This window comes from Numida meleagris, chromosome Z (genome assembly GCF_002078875.1).
Source record: "Numida meleagris isolate 19003 breed g44 Domestic line chromosome Z, NumMel1.0, whole genome shotgun sequence".
In the NCBI taxonomy this organism is placed as follows: Eukaryota; Metazoa; Chordata; class Aves; order Galliformes; family Numididae; genus Numida; species Numida meleagris.
Genome location: NC_034438.1, coordinates 51,431,354 through 51,456,204, shown reverse-complemented (window position 1 = coordinate 51,456,204; position 24,851 = coordinate 51,431,354). Strand labels below are relative to the sequence as shown.

Genomic DNA, 24,851 nt, shown 5'->3' with positions numbered 1-24,851 from the left:
TTAGTTTGCATGGTTCTCAAACACAATCAACAGCATTTTGAGTTACACAACTACTACAGATTTAATTTTTTGAGGATTTTGAAAAAGATGTGTGATGCGGCCCAGTCTCCATGGATTTTCTCCATTAGAGAAACGCATGTTTCACTGTAGACCAATTTGCTGATAAAATGCAAGAATCCTAGTTAATGAGAACAATAAATAACCCTGTGACACCCCAGCACTCAAAATAATTTACTAACATGTGGGATGGCTACTAGCCTCAGGAGAGATCACTCATCTAAGATCTGAGAGACAGCTAGAAGAATTTTTCCTGCTTTCTCTTAGAAGACAGTTACAGAACTTTCACAAAAAAATTCAAAGGCTTTATGAGCTGCAAAACACTGCAGCTGACATTCTCCTAAAGCCCTCGTATCATCTGAGCACAGGGACACTGGAAGTCAGTTACTGTAGTACAGCCACTTAGGCCAACAAAAAGCAGAGGAGCATTAAAAGCGAGGAAACACCAGGTAGGATTTGAAGGTCAGAAATCGAGCTAGTTAGGAGAAATTCTCACTCAGCATTACCTAAGTTGGAATGTGTCAATCAGTCAAAATCATTTGATTTTGACAGTACTCGGTGAGTGCTCCTGGTTTCTTATTACGGAAATCCGAGCTCCTCCGTGGCCGCCGGCCGGGCTCCCCAGCAGCACCGACCACAGCCGGGTCTCTGGGGCCACCTGCAGGACTGCCCTAAGGCTTACATCTACCCACACCGCAGGAATCAAATCCTCTACAGAACACTTTGCTAACTCACTCATCCACGGCCCTAACTAGAGACCTAATGGACACAGACCACCTCTGTATGTTCCCATTGTCAGCATCACCTCTGCATGCCTTAGAACTAATAGCAAAAGTAAGAGAATGGAAATGAAACAAAACAGCTCATACATAAAATTCCAGAGAAGTAAATAAGTAAAAGAGAAACTCTGATGAGACCTGTTAGCAACACCATCCAACCAGTTAGATGTGAGCATGGCTGGGGACAGGCTGAATGAGAAACTTTTTTGGCTGATTTTGGAGGAGAGGGATAGGTCATTTTTTAAGACAAGGAATATTTTGGCACCAAGGATAATGCACTTTAAACTCCCACCCCTGGTTACTTTTCTCCATCAAGAAAAAATAACCCATGCAATGAAGAATGTTTACAAAAACATTCCAATGCCAGAGATACATTCTACAAAGGCTGCTTCAAAAGTAGTGCCTCCTATTTCATGATGCTGGCCCACAGATGTTGGTGGTACGGCAGTAGAGGTTGAACCTTCCCACCAATATCCCGTTACATGCTGCTGCCGTGTGACAGATGGCAGCAGAGGGGCAGTCGGACAAAGTGAAGTCTGACATGGAAGTGAGGATGGAGCAAAGGTGTGTCACTGAATTCCTCTATGAGGAAAAAAAGGCACTCACAGACATTCATTGATGCTTGATGAACATTCACAGAGATCAAACAGTGGATGTCACACAGTGAGGTGGTAGGTGGTGTGTTTCAGCAGTGGTGACAGCAACAAGAAAGACAAGCCATGTTCTGGATAGCCATGCACGGTTGTCACACCATGAAATGAAGAGTGTCTTGATCAGCTCATCTGCAAAAATCAGCTAATTGTGATGACGGTGTTGAAAAACAGTGTTTTCTAGCTGAGATCTGGCTCTATCAAATAGTGTTATTGTGCTCTTCCAACCTCTTAAGAAATGTGGCCCAGCCTCCCGTTTTCCACATTCATTAAAGTGAGCTCCCTGAGCACTTCAGTTAAGAGATTTTCCAACATTTTTTTTAACACTTTCCAATACAAGATACAGCCTCTGCCATTGGAGGCAAAGGCTGCACTGTTAAGGAACAAAACCAACAAATAAAATTTAAAATCCTTTTAATTGTAACAGGACACACAAAGAGCACTCCAATGGCAGCACAGTGTCTTTTTAAAGCTGCCGTACCAGGGCATTAGCCAGCACGGCGCAGCAGCTGCAACTGACAAGCCTGCACACAGCCTGAAGAATCTCTCCCTGGATCTCATGCAAAGAGGGGTAATGGCCACTGGAAATAAGACCTGGTACCAGTAAGTCACATAGTGTGACACAAGCTGGTGGGCAGGCACACCTTGGGGAAGCAGTCCTGGAGTTCTGGCACAGCTCTCCTGGTCAGTGGGAGCTCTGACTCAGCCAGCAGGCAATAAATACTGCTGTGGTGCTGGGGAGCTTTCTCTCAGAGGACAAGCTCACAGAAAGTACCAGTACAGAATTACAAACCATTTCACTTTGCTTCCCTTCCAAACCACAGCACAGAGTGCTGCAGAACATGTGCAGTTTGATGTGAGCCATCAAAGCTACAGCAAAACACTTGGTTTCTAAAAGAAGAAAATGCTTTGCATTACCTCTAAAATAAACTCCACCCTCACCAACTTTCCCAACATTCGATCACATGAACTAAACAGTAAACACACCAAGAAAAAATCTGTGATTTTTATGTCTTCTGAACAACTCCCAGAGCCAGAGGGGCTGCAGTGACCATATATCAAAACACAGAATCTCCACCAAATGTTTTTGTTGGCAGCCAGGCACAGAACAGCTAGGCCTGAAGTGACCATATAGAATCATGGAGACATAGAATGGTTTGTGTTGGAATGGACCTTAAAGATTATCCAGTTCCACCTCCTGCCATGGGCAGGGCTGCCACCCACCAGCTCAGGCTGCCCAGGGCCCCATCCAACCTGGCCTTGAGCACCTCCAGGGATGGGGCATCACAGCTTCTCTGGGCAGCCTGTGCCAGAGCCACACTGCCCTCTGAGTGAAGAATTTCCACCAAACATCTAACCCAAATCTCCCCCCTTTTAGTATAAAACTATTCCCCCTTGTCTTATCACTATCAGACTGTGTAAAAAGCCAGACTCTCCTGTTTATAAACTCCCTTCAAGTATGGGACAGCCACAACAATGTCTCCCCGGAGCTTTCTCTTCTCCAGAATGAACAAGACCAGCACATCTTCAGGGCACAGGAAAGGCGTTTGCTCAATAATATCATCTTCACTAACCAAGGTGAATTTGTCATAGTGTCTGAGACTGAAGAACTTGTTTCTAGCTGCAGCAGAGTCTGATGTGGTCAGTTTTTCTAAAGAACTCATGCTCTTGTGTAAGAATTCTTCCACTAGTTTCTCAAGATAGTTCTGCAAAGATGTCCAGCATTCATTTCCTTCTTAAGAGCTCTGGTGAACAGGCTGCCTATGCCACTGTCAGTAAGCATACCATTTCTCTTTAAAATCACTTTTGCTGCCAAAACACCTAAAAATCTCATATCTAGTCTTTCACAACAGCTGCTAAGAGAACTGAAAATGGGCCCAGTACATCTTTTTGCCTTGTACATTCCTCTGTAATGGCACGGGTGACTTTTTCCAGCAGCTCTTCTTTCGTATTAAAGGGAGAAAGTTCTTGCAAGGTGAAGTGCTACCTCAGCACTGAATCAAAGAGCAAATGAGCAAATTTTCCTGAATGGTCAGCAATTTACAATGCTGATGCATTTGAATATGTGCCTTAGTTAGACCACCTCATCTATTTGCTACTCCAGCTGCAGAATATGCATGTTCACTTCACTGATTTGTAAGAAGTACCTAATTTTTTCAAAGAACTTTTTTGTTTTATTTATTCTAAAAACTACTCTTTCCTCCTTTAAAGAACTTTAAAAATTCATAATCTCAATCTGGAAAAATGTCAGACCCAGATGCCAGGTAATTCTTGGCAAACCAGGATGGGAAAGAAAGTGTATAACCTTGCCTCTAAAGAGACTTTCACACAAAACAAGACCCCTCTGCAATAAAGCCAGCTGTTTTTTGAGCCAGCTAAACTAGGGCTGGATAGATTTAAGTTGTCCCCAGAGGAGAAGTTCTCACTCTCTGATTGTCACAAGTCTTTCATCCATCCCTTTTTCTCCATGAAGCACAGTTTTTTCCAGAATGTTAAAAAATGAGAGTACACTCGCCAGCTGACAAAGCTTTTGAGGAATTACAATTTTCAACAACAGAAAGTTATCAACAGGATGACAAATCCAGCCATTCAAACGAAAGTGTACCTCTCATTTCCCACTATAAAATTCCAGCTAGCATGATACTAGAGACTGTCAGTAAACAGCATTTCTGATCTGTGGAAAGTTGCTGACGATTTTTATTTCAATTCCAAACTATAACAGCAGTTGACAATGTCAATAAGAAAAAAAGAAAGAAAGAAAGAAAAAGTTTAAACCTGCAACAACTTGTATTACCAAGGTGTAAATGCTTTAACAGAAACATATACTTTCTTCAATTTTCCCTCTCCTTTAAAGAAATTATTATAGGAAGCTGCTTTCCACTTCTGCCATAACAATCAGGCTTATAGACAGAGGCAGCAAAAGGTGTTCTGCAAGAGGACTTCCAAATACAAAAGCAGAATCTGGAAGCTCTGTCTAAACTCATCTTCATCCACAGACTTCAACTGAGATTGGACAGCAGCTGAAGAGAATCTTACCCAACCCTGCTCCTGCAGGGACATCCATAGCAGGCTTCCCAGGACGATGTCCAGGTGACTACTGAATATCTCAAACGAGGAAATTCCACAGCTTCTGGGCAACTTGTACCAGTGCTCTGCCACCCACACAGTACTGAAGTGCTGCCTGGTGTTCCAGTTTGTGCCCATTGCCTCTTGTCCTCAATTCCACAACAAATTGCCTTGACTGATGGCAGTACAATTCCTTTAATCACATTTTAGCTGTTTTGGCTACTTCTCAAGATAGTACCTAACCCACAAATGCGGATGCAAGAACATGATACATTGTCCCCTTGCTTAAGAAAATCCAGTAGTCCTTCCTCCCAATATGTATTTGCAATGTGTCCTGTATATAGTCACACCAAAATACAAAAAACATTCTCATTTTCAGTAGGAAGAAAGCATATTGGAGGACAAGAAATGTATAATCAAACAACAGTGTCCCAATTACACATATTTAGACAATGAAAAGCAGTGAATTTACAAAACATGTTTCTAATTTCTGTTGAATTTAACCTTAGCAAAGATCAGTGAAAGAACTAGCAGTAATTATGTTTAGTTGTTTTTTTTCCTTTAAAAAAAAAGCATGATTTGGGAGAAACTTGCTGACTTTGCCGGGATGTGGTAAGAGTTCTCAATCCACAATTTTAAGCATGCACGATCTATTATTTTTGGCTGGTATGCAGACAGCATTAGGAGGGGTTACAGGCTGGAACAGACATTGCTCATTAGAACTTAGAAACCTTATGAAGGCCTTCCACAACATGATCCCTTTTGTTCAGCTTGCTGATTTCTGCTAAGATTTAAGTAGGAATACCACAAACAGTTGCCAACAGGAGGAACAGTATAAGTGACTACAAAACAAACAGAAGTAATGCTGAAGATGTAATCAGTGTAAACAAAGAATTCACATATACAAATGCTCTTCCTTCTGTTATAAAATCTGTGCTAAGGAGATTCTCTACAACACTGCTCATTGCTACATTCTTGTTTGCAAAAGGTATAATTCAGCACTGTGATTCAATGTAAGTACTAAGAACTATTGGAAACAAGCAAGCGGGGACTCGTTACATTTCCTAGATTTAAATGTTTCTTTTTCAAATAAGCAAAAAACAAAACAAAACAAACAAACAAAAACCTTGTATGTATTAGCAGGCTCCTCCACCGAAGATTCGATTTCTCGTGAACTTAAAATTCCTGGGACCTTCAACCAGAAAGCCTAAAGATACCACTCTCTCAGAAGAGTATGAAGATGAAGAATCCACACTGCTCAGAAAAAGGAGTCCCTGTTTCTTGCACACACTGTTCGTTAGTTAAGACTAACAAATCTTTTTTGTGAAGTCATCTGTAAGTGTCAGAGAATTTAACATGGCCCTCATTATTTATTACTACGTTATTCATTATTATCATTGTTATTAGACATTTTGATTTCAGGAGAATTTTGCTTGCAATCAAGCAAGTCTTTTCTGCCCTACACATGACTCAGTTTGATAAGGAAACAAACACACACTGAACCCCATTGTGCAACCTTTCCGGAATCAACACACTTGCTGAATCACTCCCTGCTTCGCTAAAAAGCATGCAGTTAATGGAGCAAATTATCACGGCACAGAAATAAGGATCTGAACAAATGACAAGCTCTTTGGCTGGCTTTCAGTGCACGGTTCTCATGATCTGCCCACTGAAGTTAAGCTAGCTGGAGTCACACAGCTCACCATGTTTGCTGAGCAGCTCGTCTTGAACAGCTCGTCTACAAAGAAGATGCCAGAGAAAGTCTTGAAACTTTTGGACCATGCAAATTCGTACTGGAAGCACGCTCAAGATACATTCCAGTTACACTTGAATATACTTTCCTTCACCAGGCTTCAGGGAACATGGTGTGAAGTTTACAAGAGAGCTGAATTTGTCAAGGAGGTAGATGCAGAGCAGCAGGAGTCAAGGGCTTAAAACAGGTTATCTTTCAAATCTGGCAGATGGCATAGAGACATGCAGCAATAGCAACCAAGACATGGAGTGAGCATAGCACTTTTCAGCATACAGAAGAGATACTAAGGGATATCAGTCTACAAACATTGGTTTGATGAAAACAAGCAGAGAGCTTACTCACTACTTCTCTCAGGACACCTGTCAGTATTGCGCAGTTGCATACTTAACTCATCATTTTTCTGCACAGTCCCTGTGTCAGCTCCGGAACCTTTTGCTGCAGGGTGCCACAGCCAGTTGTGGATCAAAAATGATTACAGATAATGAGATCATTGCCTGTTACCAGCTGCCAAAAGACTGCAAGTACAGACCATGAAAGGATCCTTCACTGCTTTTGATCCTGAAGCACCCCATAGTTGCCACTACAAAAGACTAATAAAGAAGGACGTGGCCTAAGGATAGACACCTTTTTTTTCCTAAATCTCCAGATGGAGATAAAAAGTATACTCTCAATCTTTTACAGCCACAGCCAGCATATACCAAAAGAAAAGTGATCATTTCCCAAACTCTTCTCTAAACATCATTGAGTCGAAGCCAATCACAAGATCAAGCTTCTTATTCTCCTAAGATGACTTAGCAACTTCAGCACTCCTGGGCAGGGGCATGACACTTCTGCAGCAAGGCTGACCCGCTTCTGCTTATAATAAACACTAGAGTCCATAGTGCATTTGTCACCTGAACATCTGTGAAGACCAGACATTGTTATCAGGGAAGCAGGAACAAGAACTTAACTGATGTTGTAGGCTAGCTGGACTCTGCAGTACACAAAACCCAGTGCTATTACAAATGACTATGTTAGCAGAGGAGATGGAATTACTTAGAGATCCTACAGAGAAACAAGACAGCCTTCAGCCCATTTACCAAACTAAGAAAAAGCAAGAGTGTATTTACTGTGTTTGTGAAAGAAAAGCCTGCAGAAAGTCCTTTACCAAACTTACTCAGTTGCTGCAAGGGAATTTCTCTTTCCATTATCATTTATGTCTACCAAACAGATCAAAAAATAACTTTAAAAAGGCATGGGGGGAACTGGACCTCAGGTTAGAAGAGCTGCATTTAGTGGCCTAGAGGAAGCCTTCCAGTGAAACACCAAATTAAGTCTCCTGGTACTTCAATCTTCAGCTATATCTTCACAAATACACAGTGGTTCAAGAGGCTGCTTCTGCCAATGAGGAAGGTACAGCAAAATGGAAAAACAAAAATGAAAGAAAAAGAGCAGATCTCATTCAATTTGTTACAAATGTTCAGGGAGAGGAGCAAGGTATTCACCTGGACACAACAGGAAAAATCAATTGTGAACAACTGCGTCCCACTAAAGTCAGCAACACCCTTTAAACAATTCTAAATTATCTCACTGGTTTTACATTTAATAGAAAAATAAGTATTTCAGCTGTGAGAAAGCAGAAGTTTTTCAAATCTTTTAAATGGCTCTCAAACAAAATCACTTTACAAAGGAGAAGTGAACTTCAGGAAGTGGCTGAATTACTATGGCTCGCACAATGCTATTTTCAACCCCTCTGTGAGTTATGATAGAGTGCAAACCTCTATGTTTCCCCCAGCACCCTGCCCAGTGACAGGGCACTGCACAGAAGAGAAGTGTCACTCACCACTCCTCTTCTGCCTCATCTTTCAAAGCTCAGTGCCACACGGTGCTCTGGCCCTGTTTGAACACTGAACTTGTTTGAGACTCATCATGATACTCCAGTGGTCCTACCTCAGATCTCAGTGATATTAACCAGTCCACCACAAGCATCTGCCCTCATTTTACAAAAACCTGACCCGGCACCTGTTTTTTTTTTTTTTACAAAAACCACACCTGGGCCTGTTTTTGTGTCTGATCCTCCAGCTCTGTGCAAGCTGTTGGCAGGCTTGTTTCCTAACTGCTTTTCATCGATCACACACCCAGACCTCTGCAAAACCAGGTCCAGGCTTATAATGGATATCTAGGAAGGGAAAAAGAAAGAGCTCCTGCAAAGAGTGTAGGTTGCACAGTTTATTTCCTGATGCCAGGCATCAGAAGCAGGAAAAGAATTCAGTTGCCATGGCATTTCCCACCTTCACAATCACCTAGGCCTTCTCCTATAGGAAAGCTCTGTGGCAGTCACTGCTCACTTTCCCACATGAAATGGAGTTCCCAGAGAAATGCTCTCCTGAGGCAGCCCTATTCCTTCTGCAGCACCATGCAGGGCCTGATCTGGACACAAAGCTGAAGTGCCGTAAAAAAAAAAAAAAAATTACACACTGTAAGGCATCATTGTAACAAATGAGAGTTAGAAAGCTATCTTAGGGCTGCTCATGTAGCTCAAAGATTACAAAGCAAATAATTCAAAATCCCAGATTTATATCAGGATAATTCCAAATATTGTGCTTCAAAAATATTCAGTTTCTCAATTTTTTTTTCTGACAGAACTCAGTAGTTCTGAGTAGATTACAGAGAGCTGCCCCTGAGAAATGGTCACAAACAAGTCAACAGCTTGTGGGTAAAAATTAAGGACATCTGGTGGTTGCAGTCTATTAGAGGCCTTCTGATGAAGGGGAGCCTGCTGATGAGGCGTTCTTGCTTCAGCTACAGGAAGCATGGTACTCACAGGTTCTTATCAGGATGGGGGTTTTCAACCACCCAGATGTCCTCTGGGAAAAAAAAAAAACATGGTTCGGCGCAAGCAATCTAGCAGACTCCCTGTGTGTGTTGAGGATAACTTCCTGGTCCAGGTGTTAGACAAACCAACCAGAGGCAAAGCATTACTGGACCTGTTGCTCACCAGTGCAGAGGAGATCATTAAAGAGGTGGACTGGAGGAAACCTGGGCTACAGTGACCATGCGACGGTTAAATTTGTGATCTAAAGGAATATGGGCCTGGCAGAGTCAGGACCCTGAACTTCAGGAGAGTGAACTTCAGGCTGTTTAAGGAATTGCTGGATGAGATCCCCTGGGAAGCTGTCCTTAGGGACAAAGGAATGAAACAGTGCTGGAAACTCTTTGCCTTTCCGAGAGCAAAAGATCTCCATACCCCAGTGTATGAAATCAGTCAGGGGAGGCAGAAAACCAGCATAGCTGAACAAGAATGACCTGCTGGTCAAGCTGAGGGATAAAAACAAAATGCACAGGCAGTGGAAACAGGGACTTGTGGCCTGGGAAGAGTACAGGGATGACATTTGAACATGTAGAGGTGAGATCAGGAAAGCTACAGCACAGATGAGACTGAATTTGGCAAAGGATGTGAAAAATAACAAGGGATGTGACAGGTACATTAGTCAGAAGAGAAAGGCTGAGGAAAGAATACCCCCTCTGATAAACGAGAAGGGAAAACTGGCTTCAATAGACATGGAGAAGGCTGAGATACTCAATGAGTTCTTTGTCTCAGTCTTCACTGGCAGTCAGGCTGCCCACATCTGTCATGTCCCTGAATCTCTAGGTGGTGCCTAGGGGAGCAAAATCCCTTCTACTGTAGGTGCAGAGCAAGTTCAAGACCATGTGATGAGACTGAATAAGTACAAGCCTACAGGGTCAGACAACATGCAAACCAGGGTCCTGAAGGAATTGGCTGATATGGTTGCCAAGCCACTCTATCATATTAAGAAAGTCATGACTGTCAGGCGAAGTTCCTGGTAACTGGAAAAAGGGAAATATCACTCCCATTTTTAAGAAGAGTAGAAAGGAAGACCTGAGGAGCTACAGGTCAGTGAGCCTCACCTCTGTGCCTGGAAAGATCATGGAGCAGATTCTCCTGGAAGCTATGTTAAGGCACATGTGAGACAGAGAGGTGATCTAAAACAGCCAGCATGGTTTCACCAACAGTGGATTGTGCCTGACCAACCTAGTGGCCATCTATGATAGAGTGATAACATCAGTAGGCAAAGGAAGAGCAACTGATGCCATCTACCTGGACTTGTGCAAGGCCTTTGACATAGTCTCACACCACATCCTTATCTCCAAATTGGAGAAATATAGATTTGAAGGCTGGACTATTCACTGGCTGAGGAATTGGTTGAATGGGCACAGAGAATTGTCAACAGTCCTATGTACACATATGACAAGTGGTGTCCCCCAGGGGTCTGTCTTAGGACCAGTGCTCTTAGACATCTTTATCAACAACCTAAACAATGGGATCGAGGGCACCCTCAGCAAGTTTGCAGATAACAGTAAGGTGAGTGTTGATACACCAGACAGAAGCGATGTCATCCAGAGAAACCTGGTGTCAATGGTTTACGGGCATTCAGCCCGGTTCCGTGACGAAGGGGATGGGGGACCCACGGGCCCACGACCTGGGAAATGGGGAAAAGGGTAAGGAGATGGCCCTGAGAGCAAAGAACAGCGGCAACAATCTGAGGAGAAACAAACTAATTCACTAAATAAAATATAGGAACGCAAAACAACACTCTATAATACAATTTAATTACAATTTAAGCTGATAAATCCAATACAGAGAGAGAGAATGTCCCAAAATCAAGGTAGACCTTACTCTACTACCGACGATAAGACGGCTGGAGAGCGAGGTACTGCCAAGATGAGAGACGGGTGGAAAAAGGGATGAGGTCTCGTGATCTGCAAGCTTTTATACTGTGAGCTTTTATCTTTTCCCTCTGGCTGGAAAATGGTAACAGAGGAGCAAAGTGCCGTGGGGACTGTAGTAGTCCTTCTCTTCTGAGAACTAGGTACATCCACTACATGATGTTATGATGTGGAGTACCAATAACCGAAAATCACAAAACCATGACACCTGGAAAACCTTGACAAATTAGCGTATTGGAATCTAGTGAGATTCAACAAGGTCAAGTGGAAAGCGTTGCAATTGGGTCAGGGCAATCCCAGATATGTGTACAGACTGGGAGAACTCACTGAGAGCAGCTCAGTGGAGAAGAACCTAGGGATCCTAGTAGACAAAAACCAGTAGACAAGCCAGCAGGGTGTTTGCAGCTCAGAAGGCCAACTGTATCGTGGGCTGTAACAAAAGAGAGGTGGCCAGCTGGGAAAGGGAGGGGATTGTTCCCCTCTGCTCTGCCCTTGTGAGGCCCCATCTGGAGTACCACATCCCAGTGTGTGGTCCCCAGCACAAGAAAAATGTGGAGCTGTTGTAGTAAGTCCAGAGGAGGGGCATGAAGATAATCATAGGGCTTGAGCACCTCTCCTTGAAGAAAGGTTGGGATCATTCAATTTGGAGAAGAGAAGGCCCTAGGGAAACCCTCATTGTAGCCTTCCAGTACTTAAAAGGGGCTTATAAGAAGTAAGGAGACTGACTTTTTACATGGTCTGATAGTGATAGGACAAGGAAGAATGTTTTAAAACTGAAAAAAAGAAGGTTTAGGTTAGATATTGGGAGAATATTTTTTACTCAGAGGGCGGTGAAGCCCTGGCACAGGCTGCCCAGAGAAGTGTGGATGCCCCATCCCTGGTGGTGCTCAAGGCCATGTTAGATAGGGCCTGGTCAGCACGATCTGATGGGTGGCAGCACTGCCCACGGCAGTGGGTTAGAACTCGGCAGGCCTTGAGGTCCCTTCCAACACAAGCCAGTTTGTGACCTTATAATAACAGCATATATGGCATAGGAGGCAGGAGGAAAAACAGGAAATATTTTTTTAATTCTTTTCCACTCATAGACAATCCTTTAAAACAAGTCAGTTTTAAGCAAAAACTAGGCATGAGAAATAAACCAAAAAAGTAACAGTCTCCCAGTTTTTGCCGAAAGTCTTATGACCCAGATGAAATGACTCACATAAGGTGCAGTTTCCTAACACCTCCCATAATCACAACAACACTCATCATGTTGTTTTGTTGTTGTTGTTGTTGTTGTTGTTGAATTTAATAAAATTAGAAGAGAGAAGAAGCACACTGCACACCAATAAATGGGCTTATTTTCCTTACAAATCATCATAGACAATTCATGTGCAATTTAGTTTAAAATGTATTTTTTGAGAATTCTTTCACATGCTTGTGTTCTCTTCAGGGGCTTCTTCATATCTGGAATTTTTTCACGAGCTCCTCCAAACTGGTTACTCAAGTCACAGAACATTAGATTTATAAAAATAAATAAATAAATAAAGAACTAAAGAAATTGCTCACTATAAAACCCAAACAAACCTCTTTGGGCTAAAATTAAACGTAGCATAAAATGAACAAACAAGCAAGGAATAAAAAACTGCAATACAGTCATCAAACTTGACGTAAGCCTTAAAAGAAATCAAGAATAACTTCTGTGAATCATAACAAAAGATTTGTCTTAGCTCAATAGCTATAAACTGTATGCAGAAGATCCAGCATGAAGCTCATGACTACAATGTTATACGTGCAAAGATCCCAGACATTCTGCATCCTCAAGTCTTAAAGTACTTTAAAGGTAATTAAGCATCATTATGTGCTATAGTCTGTGCTTTGACAACTGTTTTATGACTTCATGGGAAAAAGTTAGAAGAACAGCTGTCCAAAGCATTCTGTGCTAGAAATGCTGACTACCCAGACAGTCTGTTACCATTGATGCCGTTTTTCCTCAATGGTAACTATAACCCAATTGAAAAGTTAAATGAATTGCAATAAAAATAAATTAATTAAGATTCAGATAAATTTGGAAGCAGCATTCACAAAGCATAGAAAAGCAGGCATATAGGAAAGATGTGTTACCACACACAATTTAGAAAACTAATGAAGAAAAAGCATAATTAAGAAAACACACCTACACTAGTAAAGTCAGGGAGAAAAGGAACACATTTCTTCAGTTCATTTTCTACAAATGTACAACTTATTGAGGGCTGTAATGCGGAAAGCCTGCTGCCCTGATAGTTCCCCACGAAGTAACACCACAGGAGAGGAGCCTACACTGCCATCCCACCAGAGGCAAACTCTGGGAGAGGCATGGCTGCCTGACAGCTGTAGGCTGAGCAACTTTTGCTCACGTGAGGTTAATTTCACAGCACCCCCAAATCTCAGGGATGGGAGTGTGAAGCACTGCAACCTAACCAAATCACCTCCACACATGCTGCCCCAGGTGTCCAGCACTGAAGCAAGAATATAGACAGAAGAGCTGCCACAACCTGAAAGGATTGTGCTAAAACAAAAAGCTAAAGTGGCATTTAAAGTTTTTCTGTTTTTTTAACATACTTTTGAATAGCATTTACATAACAGCACAAATAACGTCACTGCATAGAAGTCTTTGTGGTACATTTGCAAACAATAACATCGACTTTATTTGTACCATGTACAGCATCCTGAATATCCATGGATAGAAGGAATGAAAGCAAGTTTCAGAGAGAAGAAACTGAAAACTCAGAAATTGTGACACAGTTTAGTTACACGAAAGGCGCAGTTGATTAGTCCACTGCAGAAATTTATGATGGAAATGTTTCACATGAAGTAATAATATCAGATGATTTTATGAAACTCAGTGATTAGACAAGGAAGGACATCTCTGAAAATTTCAGACAGGACAAACCAACAGAAAAAGTAAAAGTACTGGGGGCCTAATTAAAGATAAAGGGGAGCAACACTGCAAATGTTCTAAAAGCAATTACCCAGAAGGAATTTTGATAAAGGAGGAATTGGAAAAGGCACAAAGTACATCTGACATGAGACAAAGATTATAACAATTTCTGAGACAATCACACATCACAAGATCTAACCTGCCACATCTGAAGTTAAGTAAGATATTTTAAAAGTTAACATTTACAGGGACCAGAAGCTGCAGATGTTATTCACAGGAGAAAAAGAGGAGCAAAAAGAAAAGCTGAGATAACTGCCTCACCCCTGAGCTGAACTCTGTTCATGAAAGTCTTTTTCTCCCCCCAGAAGCCAGTTTCACTCAACCTACACCAGCTTAGCAAATCACTTTGCTTGACATCCCACTTACTCCATCACCCTGACATGCTGTGGTAAGTCAGTAAGGGACACTTCCCAGAGGAAGGCTTACCCGGAACTAACAGAACAACTGTCCTCTTTGAGCGCTATAGCAAAAACTGAATGACGGCAAATAAGTTTCCTGAATGTTCTTGGGAGCTCGCACTTCAAGCACTATTACTTTAATTGCTCAATTTTCTTTCTTTTTTTCTTAACCCCAAATGTGCCAGAGTTATTTGATATAATGGCTAGGTATACTGTCACATCCAACACTGGTACTAAAATGTCCATTTCTCTCACTGCTGCACAGTTTCACTTCTTTCATTCATCCTTCTTTCTGCCTGGACATTAATAATAACTCAAGGCATACTTCCAAATAACACAAAATTAATAACATGAAGGTAAACATTCCACCAGTAGCCTAGGTGAACAAGCGTAATGATAAGCTACATCTCACTGAATGCTTCTTTTTAATAGAAGGCATTAATGCCATTCCAATTGGACACTACGGCTTTCCCACCTAACAGGTGACTGAGTACTCATTTCTTAAGCTGGACAGCAAGTAGGCATCGTGGATCAGAAAGCCAAGAACTGTAGGAGAGGCTTAGTGGGGAAACAAGAAGGCCGTGGTCATGACATGCAGCAAGTGCAGCAGCATTCTGGGGCAGCACCCTGCCTTCCCTCTTCTAGCACCTCGGCTGCAGTTGCAAGATAGAAACTCTGCCTCCAGTATTTCCACCTCTGCAGAAGCACTCAAGGGCTTGGCCCATCCCCGTCATGACGCCGTCCCAGTTAGGAGCCAATATACTCTTGAGCACATTGTCACTACAGCTTTTACTTGCCTCTGAAAACCAAAGCTTCCAGAGAAGGAAGACTGCCCACCACGTGTCACTGCCACACTCTATTACATTCAGGAGATTTTTCCACAGTAGCATTGTTTAAACCTTATTTAAGGAACTTACATAGCTCTCAGGATAATTATCGCATGGAAACGATTCCTTTGTTCTCTCTTTAAAAGAGAAACAAAGCAGACTTAAGACATACTTCTTGGAATTGCTCATTTCAGGGAAGCCATAAACTGTTTTAGCTAGGGGGCAGAAGCCAAACTTCCAAAGCAAGGTGGAAAAACCCAAGCTGAAGTGGGAGTACAGGACACAACTGGAAGCATCTCTCACAAAACCCACTGCACTCGGGCAGGCATCTTAAGATCTTCCAGTCTCCATTCAGCTCCAGTGAAGCTACAGCTTGGTACACTCTGGTTTGACAGTGAGGTTACACACTGGGATGTCTCTGGGATCCCAGCAGTAGGATCCACAGGGGACACATTCCCAGAAGGCGGATGAAGGATGGATCAGCAGACTTGCAAGTCATCATGAAGAAGGAGTAAGGAGATGATACAAAGGCTTCCTAATTATTCATAGCAATAAAAGTCAATAGTGTTTTGAGAAAATTGGCTACATGCCATTTTAACAAGGAGAAGTGGTTTGAGTTATTTCATGAGGAAAGTGGGGAGAGGGCCAAAGGCTGTACTGTAAGAGATGGAAGTAGGAACAACAAGATAGCACCATGGACAAAGAGAAAGGGAGCGACCTCTGCCACACAACTCTGCCACCCTGGCCAGGCAATGATTCCACATTTCCAGAGCATCCTCAGGCCATGCTCTGCTCAGGAGCTCATAGTAATGGGAATGCGGGAGGTTTAACTGAGCCAGTCCCAGAGAGACATACCAGCACGCAAGACAAAGTGGGCAGTGCCGTTCTTCGAAGGAGCACTTGTGCTCACCTCTCTAGCGCAGTTCTGCAACATCAGACAATGACTTAAAAGCTTCAGCACAATTCTTTCTTTCTAGTCTATAAAGGTCAGATGTAACCTGGGGTCAACACAAAAAACAGATAACAACTGGGAGTTTATAAAGGACTTAACACGTGGAGTGGAGAGGAAATAAAGTGACAGATGAAATCCAGTTCCAAGAGCCCAAACAAGAATGAAAATAAACCCTGCTCACTTGTGGACCAAAATCTTCCTCTTTTTTCCTCCTCTTAAATGGGAACAGTCTCTTTGCTTTGGTTAGAATTTGCAGATAAACATTCAAAATTAGCAGAAAAGCTAAGAAAAGCTACAGAGTAAGACTGAAGATGCCTTACACTCAAGGTCTGCTAGTAGTTTCAAAAGTGCATTCTTGGGAGCCTGTAATTCAAAACACAAAACAGGAATAAAAGAAACTAGCGGGGAAAAAAGACAATATACAGATTTGACCCTTTCAGCACTGATGAGAAATGGTTTACTATCAGTTCATGAGCATCACTCAGAAGGTAATCAAAGAAAAGTTACCCAGCATGCCTCAAAAAAACGTCCAGTCCACTGAACACAATATGTTTAACACAACCTCCAGTGCAGTAAGGTGCTCCTGAAGCCGGGACGAGGGAAGAAGAATTACTTGGTCTGTGCTTCACTTGCATCCAGTTCTCAAGCATTTACTGTGGACTGCTAGAAGCAAAAGGGTTCAACCTAGACTGATTAAGGACTAGCTTGCATCTGACAGTGTAAGAACAGTTTTTCCCCACCATACTGTTCACTTTCAACAAATATCCCTCCAGATACAGTCAGGTTCCAGGTCTTGCACAGCGCTCGGCACTTGTGTGTTGCCCCATTAAAACTGAGGGACAGAGCAGGACATCACCACTGTGACCAATAGCAACTCCTCTCAGGACATAAAGCTCATTAACAGACACTGTGTAGCTTATTGGGCATAAGTAGTTTATCACTGGTGGAGGAGCCCTATCACAGACTGACAGGTGCCTGAGCAAGGCAGCAAAAATCTCCTGGCATGAGATCAGACAAAATCTATGTGGTGCTTGCTCTCTACTCTGAGAGGCTGGCCTAATTATCAGTTTTTCTTTTCACACTTTCTTTTGCTGCATTTTGCAAAAGAAGGCTTCTCTAAGCATGACAGCAATTTAAGTAAAAACATTTTGACCCAGGAAGGAATAAAGTGTGACACATTATTTCCTGGTTCAAGAGCAAGGTAGCAAGCCCATGATTTTCCTGGTTGTATTAACCAAGAGCCATATTTGCTTAGATTGCCTAACACTTAGTACATGACAGATCCTTCTGTGCTCAGGTACCTGGGAACTGAAACTAGAAAAAAAAAAAGAGCAGCAGATATAGTTAAATTTGGAGAAAATTACTAGAGAATTAAGGAATGAACAAAAAGATTAGGTAGACCTTTTGCAAATGACAGCTTTGTTTTCACACCTCAAGTCACCTAGAGGTGATGGATGTTAAGAGGAGTTGGAATGGACTCTTAGGAGCACAGCTAGGAGTAGGGATTTCAGTACCAAGGGAACAGTCAAGGATATGTAGAGCCAAGACTATGCATGAGGAAAAAGGGAACTGGAGGTTTTCAGACCCCCTCCCAGACACAAGCTCAATGTGGGGACCCTTGCACATTAAAAGACTGCTCTTCTGCCAACAGTGGGATTTCACAAGTTCAAAGCATTCTTTAATGACAGCCCAACATGTAGCAGCAACTAAAGCACTCCTAAAAACTGGAAGTCTCTCAGAAGCCATCAGAAGCATTAGAAGGCCCCACTTAATGCTCCTAATGGTCCTACATCAAGATCTTCTCTTTTCAAGAGCGACTTTAGAAGAGAAAAGCACAATCCAGCTTTTGCAACTCAAGTACTATCATTATCCTGCTTTAATAACAAATCTAATGTTAATTCTCTTAGAGTGAAATGACTAAGCTATACTCTGGATTTCTACACACAGATCCCCACTTGTCTAATGGCCATTGTTTTCTACATTATTTTCATAACAGGAACAGCTTTCTTATGATGGGAAACTCTTCCAGTTTTAACAGCAAATTGTTTCTCTCCAGTACTGACAGTCATACTACACAGCTTATGAGAGTGTACTCTAAGACGAAAACAAATGTGATGCTAAAATGATATTAATGAACAGCCTTACCAGGAAACAAACAAACAAACAAAAAAATCCACATAAAAAAGTGTGGTCAGATGTCTGGTTTTGTATGACAAGGTGAATACACTTATGTGAAATAATGACGCGCTGTTGGGTGATAAGATTAATTTAGGTTTTCAGCTTTTTACTTGTAAGATAGAAAAGCTATTTGATTTTCATCACATGCTTTGAGAACAGCTTACATTGTATTCACCTATCAAACATGAGGGAAAAAGCACCTAAAATATGTATGTGCCTACAGTAGGCACAAGAGGAAGCACAGGGGATACCTGAGCAAGCCACAAGAAACCGCACAAAAATTACACTCAGCAGCTGAGGCTGATGTCTGCCAGCTTGTGGTCTGCAGCACTGTCGAGGTGAGGCAGGACAGATCACTACCTGCACAGCTATAGGGCACTAATCTCAGCCTCCTGAACAGTGAGGATTACTCAAACAGCAGGCACACAGTGGAAACCAAGCTATCTTCTTTGATTCATGCGCAAACTGAATCACATGAATGAAGGTATAATTCAGAGAAACGTTATCTGCACATTGCGATCATTCCATCTGTGCAGTAATTTGAAACGCTATTTTTCATTCACTTTGCATTCCTGTAGAGCTGCAAGAAATTGCTGACGATTACTCTCTCTTTCCCTCCCAAGTATACAGCTTCAGTGAGGAATGGATATCTCTATTGCTACTATCTCTACATAGTAAATAGATACGTACTTCATTAACACCCAAAATATAAACAAATGTTTTTAACATTTTTGCAGAGCTCTAATTTACTTTGTGGGTCTGCCTGAAATGTAATCTGAATATGTTAATGGCACTCTAAAGACTACACAAAAGCACTACTAGTTACAGCAGATTATCTTTCAGATTATTAAAAAACTCACCTCTATATTCAACTCTGTAGTACCTATCAACCCTTCCCTGTTACTCAGCACCTCTCACAATTTAACCAGTAGGTTAAACCCATAGATGAAGGCAAGCAAAAACAATGCCACACAGAAGTTATCAGGCAGACTGAGAACTGGCTGCAAGGTCTTTGCGTCATTTCTCGATCACATTCTAAAGCAGCATTGATACTGCAGGAAACACTTCTAACCTGCCCCACGTATGACAGGTATGGATCTGTATGAATGCCCTGTGAACCCAGACAAGAGATTTACCTCAGTTAACACCTAATGTCAGTGTTTGTCCTGCTTAAGACAGAGGTGGACAGAAGCCAGGGTGATATTTGGCAGCTTTGTCTGCTGCTCCAGCTGCCGCTTAAGTGAGCACAAGGCTACAACCTTAGAAACAGTTTATCTTCATGATAATCTTTACACTATTTCCAGATGGTTTATAAAGGGGTGAATGTGTGATTCAGAGCATCGTGATACAAACTAGAGAAAATACGCACAAAAGCAAGAAGACAAACGCTTCATTAACTCTAATAAGACCAAAGCTGGCCTTAGCTGCCTTAATGCAACTGATTTCAGTCAAACATTCTGAGGGTAAAGAATGTGTCTGGCAGCACATCCTGATTTCACCTTCCTCCCCTGTTATACTGCAAAGGTCCCATCCCAGAGCCTCATGTTCAGTCTGAAGAAAGAGACTGCCTAATATTGAAATGGATGCAGACAGTGCTCTTTACTGTGAAGGCAGTCCATCATCACAGTAACAGCCTCTTGGAGGAATCATTTACCTTAGAGCTTATGAAAATGCCTCACACCATTGAGGACTCATTTCAGTGAAAAATGCACTTCATGAAGTTTTCTTCAAATGATACTAATATCTTGGATAAGCTATGATATGACTTCACATAGCTTGAAACAGTGGCAGATTTTCACCATAGCACACAACATCAGTGTTACCTCAAGCAACTGCAACTGATCCTTACAAATACAAAAGGTCTTAACCACTCCTTTCTGGTATGCGAACCAAACGCTCCTTGGAAAGAACCTCCTTGGAAAAGAGCATTTCCTTACAAACACAAGGACAGAAGCCATTTCCCCTTCCTCCTCATTCATAAATGCCATGCACTCTTCTAGAGGCACAGTTTCACTGATGAGAAAAGATTATTATTCTCAGTTCTTGGCAACAACCCAAGTGACCTGTGCTCCAACATGAAAACCCATAACAAAGCTCCTTCTCCAGATGGATGTGACTTCTGTATGAAGTTTATTCTGAACAGCACAACTCTAAACATTTGCCAACAAGATAGCTACTGGCTAGATCTAATTCACTTAGAAGATTCTTAAAAAATGCACAGAGAAATCCAAGTGCTGCATTTACAGCAAAATAGACAAAGTGCAGCGATTTTGCCAAGTGACAGAACAGCAGGTCACTCATAAGTAGATTCTGTTGCAAATGATATATCAGACTGAACACTACCGCTTGCAGTCCATGTATACAACTAGATTATTTATTTTTAAGTCTCACAGGAGGTTTCTGTCTGCTGAGTGAAAAACAAAACATAAAAAAGAAAAACTTTCTGTAAGCCTGGGGAAAGCTAAAGTTCTCACATACCCCAAGCCATAAGCGAATGTCATGATACCTCAGTCGTCAAGGACCTGTCAAACTTCAAACAGTTCTGGTTTGGCATTTCTTTTTGAATATGGTTATTTCATTTTCTTTACAGTTCCAGATTTTCCCATCCATGGCAAATTCACATATATATATATAGAAATCCTAAGATTTCTTGCTAGTGTCTAATCTAAGGAGCCTCCGTAGGATTCACAGCCTTTTTCTATATTCTTCTGAGTACACAAATGTCTTTATTCAAAATGAGGGCTGCTGTGCAGTTCATTTTCCATTTTAGATGTAAGCTACAGCATGACGAGGCCAGAAACACCTCCCTTTGGGATCAACTACATTACCCTTTTTAGCTGTAGAGCTTCTCTAGGCAGCAAATGGCATAAATCATCATTCAATAATCACACACAACACAATACACTCAGCTTTTCATATATCTCATCTAGCCCGAGGACACCCTATGGAAATTAGCTGTGTTTCCTTTAGCATCTGATATAGAGTTGTTTCAAAATTACGAGCTTAAATTCCTTGTGCAGTCCAAGAAGAGACAAGCACATATAGACAGACAAGGTTTGCCTGCATTGGTTATCGTAATTCCAAGTCTCTTTATTACAGGAAGCAATAAAGCACTGCACACAATAACCCTTCTTCTGCACACTTCAGTTTCCATAGCTTTTATTTTTTTTTACATTTTGCATCAGGGAACTGCACTCACACTCGGGAATTTTCTTCCTAATTCAGTATGGGGCTATGGAAATACTCAGCTCGCTTTTCTTTCTAATGGGTTTCTCACTTTTCTCTGCAGTTGCTGATCCTGATCAGCCCATATTTCATCTCTTTAGTTAGCTATGTATCTCATTTTCCTCGCTAGTTATCACCCACTCTCTGTTCCATCAGGTGTCCCCAAGCCCCATCACACTCTTACCTTTCTCAAGTACACAAGACCCAGCTCTCCCAAACACTCCCATTACCATAGCTCCTTGTGCGCCAATTGATACTGATGGTAACATCTGAAAGCAAAAGCAGCAACACAGATGCACGTCAGCCAGTACCTGTGACATATCTGCATAGCTCAGTAGTTTTCAGTTGTACATCTAGCAGCTTAACAGCAAAGATACCAATTTTAGTTCAAACTCCACTAGATACAGGAAGACTTCAACCATAGGAGAAAGTTACTGCAATTTTACTCAGTGAATACGGTTATTTTAAGTGACTAATTCTTTCTGATTGGGACTGCCGTTACCTCTATGCAACTGAACACATTATCTCTTTTATTTTTAATGAAGGCATAGCTGTATTCAACCCAGAACAAAGGGCTCAAAGATTTAGATGCAAAGTACATTCACAGATTTAAAAACACACATACAGCTCTCTAGTTTACTATTAAGAATATTTGAGTTGGAGCAAAAATCTCATGAAGTAGTGTGCAGAACTGAAAGAGAAATAGCTCTGCAGCCAAGTCAGCCAGCCCCGACAGCAACTCATCTCACAGCAGAGTTGGATATTGCATATTCACAAATATTTACAATGCAGTCAGCACACAAATCTAGGATGCTGCAGAGCTCAGTTTCCTCCCTAGCAGAACCTCTTTTCACAATTTTAATAATGCACTGATGCGAGGAAGTAACAACTGATTCACCATAAAATCTTTAAGATATGACCATCTCATATACTGGAGTGAGTGAGTTTGTGCACCTGCCTTTGAGCATTCCTTCATACACAGGGTACTTGCCTGCACCAGCAAATGAACAAATGAAAAGACGTGAGGCAAAAAAGAGTTAGAACTGAAGATGCTGTGCGTGTTTTGAACTCTCAACCCTTCCTTTAAGAGCATCACTACACTAATAACAGTAAGTGAGAAAATACAGAATTTTCAACAGAAAGGTATACTTAAAGGAGAATTTAATGCGTAACAACAGTGTGACTTGTGAGATATCCATCTTTCTTTCAGAGCGCTACCATTTACTCAGGGTAGCTCCTACTTCAAAAGCCTTAGACAATATCCAAAAGCCAAAGGAGACTTTCTAGTAGATTCCTTGGTATAATGCAGTTTAGCCACTGGACTTCTGGAAGTCTACAGGAAATATCACTCCTGCCTTTGCGTTCCTCTCTCCAAACACAGACCTCGTAGACCACGAGAACACATGCCTCCTTTAATGAAGGCATAAGCAGTTAAACCAACACAGATTGATAGATGACTGACCAATACTACTTTAATGACATTTGACTTCAAAAGTGAGTGTTCTTGTTTATGAGAATTACGTCTACTCTTCTGGGGACAGTAGAGCAAATCCAGTCCTGAAAATCTGCCTGCATTTGTTCTGTTTCACAATGTTTTCTGGAAGGAGACATCTGCATTGCATGGGAAAGGGAGTAAACCAAGAACTTAAGCTCTCTCTACACAATATGCCACATCCAGAGCAAAACTCCAGGAGTTCAAACACAATCAGAGATCAAATTGCTACATTTCCTTTTAACACATACACTCAACAAAATCCACTTCCCCTTCTTTTTGCAATGCATATATTCATAACAGTAGCAGTTTTCTTCACATACAAAAATCTTCCAAACTGACATCATAAATACAAAAATTTAAGTCCAGGTTTGCCAGAGTTTTAGTACAAAATGCTCACAGGGACTACAAGCAGTTGCAGCAAGGTGGTCTTTTTTGTTTATCACAGCTCAGAATCACATTCAGGGATGCGTCTTCCAGAGATGGTTTTTCAGCCTTAGCATGCTAACTATACTATCCATCAGTACCTCAGGACAGCCCCGAAAAAACAGATATCCATAGGCATGGGTTTTCTTTTTTTACTGCTACACAGTAAGTCTCCTACACCTGTGCTGCTTCTCTTATGATATGATAAACAACTCCTGTAGACACAAGGAATGATGGACATAGTAATCAGCAATAAGTGTGGCTCAGCCCACAAAAGCATTTTTTATTACAATTTGAAATTTGTTCATTTAGCAATGGCTTTGAAGAGGACAAGCTTAATTAAATAAGGAGGGAGCAGAAGCCAGAAAAAAAAGCCTGGAAAGCCAGGATATCAACTCAGGTAGCTCCAGCATGACTTGTCATTTTTGGACACAAGAGGCACCAAACCCACAAAAGAAGTCAGGCAAAGCAAGATAAACAAACAAACAAACAACAACAACAAGAACCAACAAATATTTTGTAGGAAACCATCTCATAAGCTCATCATCACAGGGGCTGCAGGATAAGGAAGCTTAAGCACTCCAGAAAGGTTCCACATGCTCTCAGCATGGCTGGAAAATTATTTTCAACACAAGATGTAACTGTTAGCAACTTTAAATTTTGAACACTTATGAGCTGGTTTTCTACACACTAGAATAGGGAAGCATTCCTTGAAGAACGAAGCTCCGGGTATACCGTGTCCATAACTTGAGAGCACTGGCGTCAACAGGTCAAGATGTTCTTATCAGTGGCTTATCCTGTTTCTCAGAACAGGATGAACTCTCCCAGAATGAGCAATTCAAAGCCACTTTTGTCTTTGAGACGAGCATCTTTGTCACTTTAGCTACACTCATTAAATTAACATCACGCAACTTCATAGCACTGACTAAACCTACACAGTAACTCCAAAGAAGCCAGACAATATCAAAGCTTCTAGGCACAGAGGTTCAACAATATCAGCCTAACTGTAGTAAACATTAACAGTATCTAAGGATTTGCACCTATGGCTGTCTACAGAGTACATATAATCTTCAGTGGTAATCCTAGAACTTCAAAGTTAAAAACAGTTGAATGGAAAAGCATTTTGATATCTCTTTGTTTGACAATTCTCTTGAACTTGCATATCCCCACAGATGTAAAAAGTCTCCAAAACTAAGACACAATGCCTTGAAAGCAAAGCTTGCCTTGTACAATGCTACAATGATTTATTGTCTTGCCTTCTGATGCAGACAATTAGACAACTTTGCCACTGCCCTGTTTGTCCCCGCTAACCTTGAAAAAACCCAGAAGGGTAAAACAGCAGAAGAGAGAGAAACACAAAG

At 41.6% G+C, this 24,851-nt stretch overlaps 1 protein-coding gene across 2 annotated transcripts in view; it reads right to left on the bottom strand.

Annotated features, from left to right (window-relative positions):
* Positions 1 to 21,773, bottom strand: part of RNF38 (ring finger protein 38) — an 88,281-nt gene extending 66,508 nt beyond the window's left edge. Inside the window, exon 1 of one of the 2 annotated variants that reach the window (XM_021380154.1) lies at positions 21,757 to 21,773. The gene's annotated coding sequence lies outside the window, so the exon portion shown is untranslated. Of the gene's footprint in view, positions 1 to 14,418; positions 14,434 to 21,756 lie in introns of those variants that run through there. The other variant, XM_021380155.1, reaches the window with a different exon arrangement.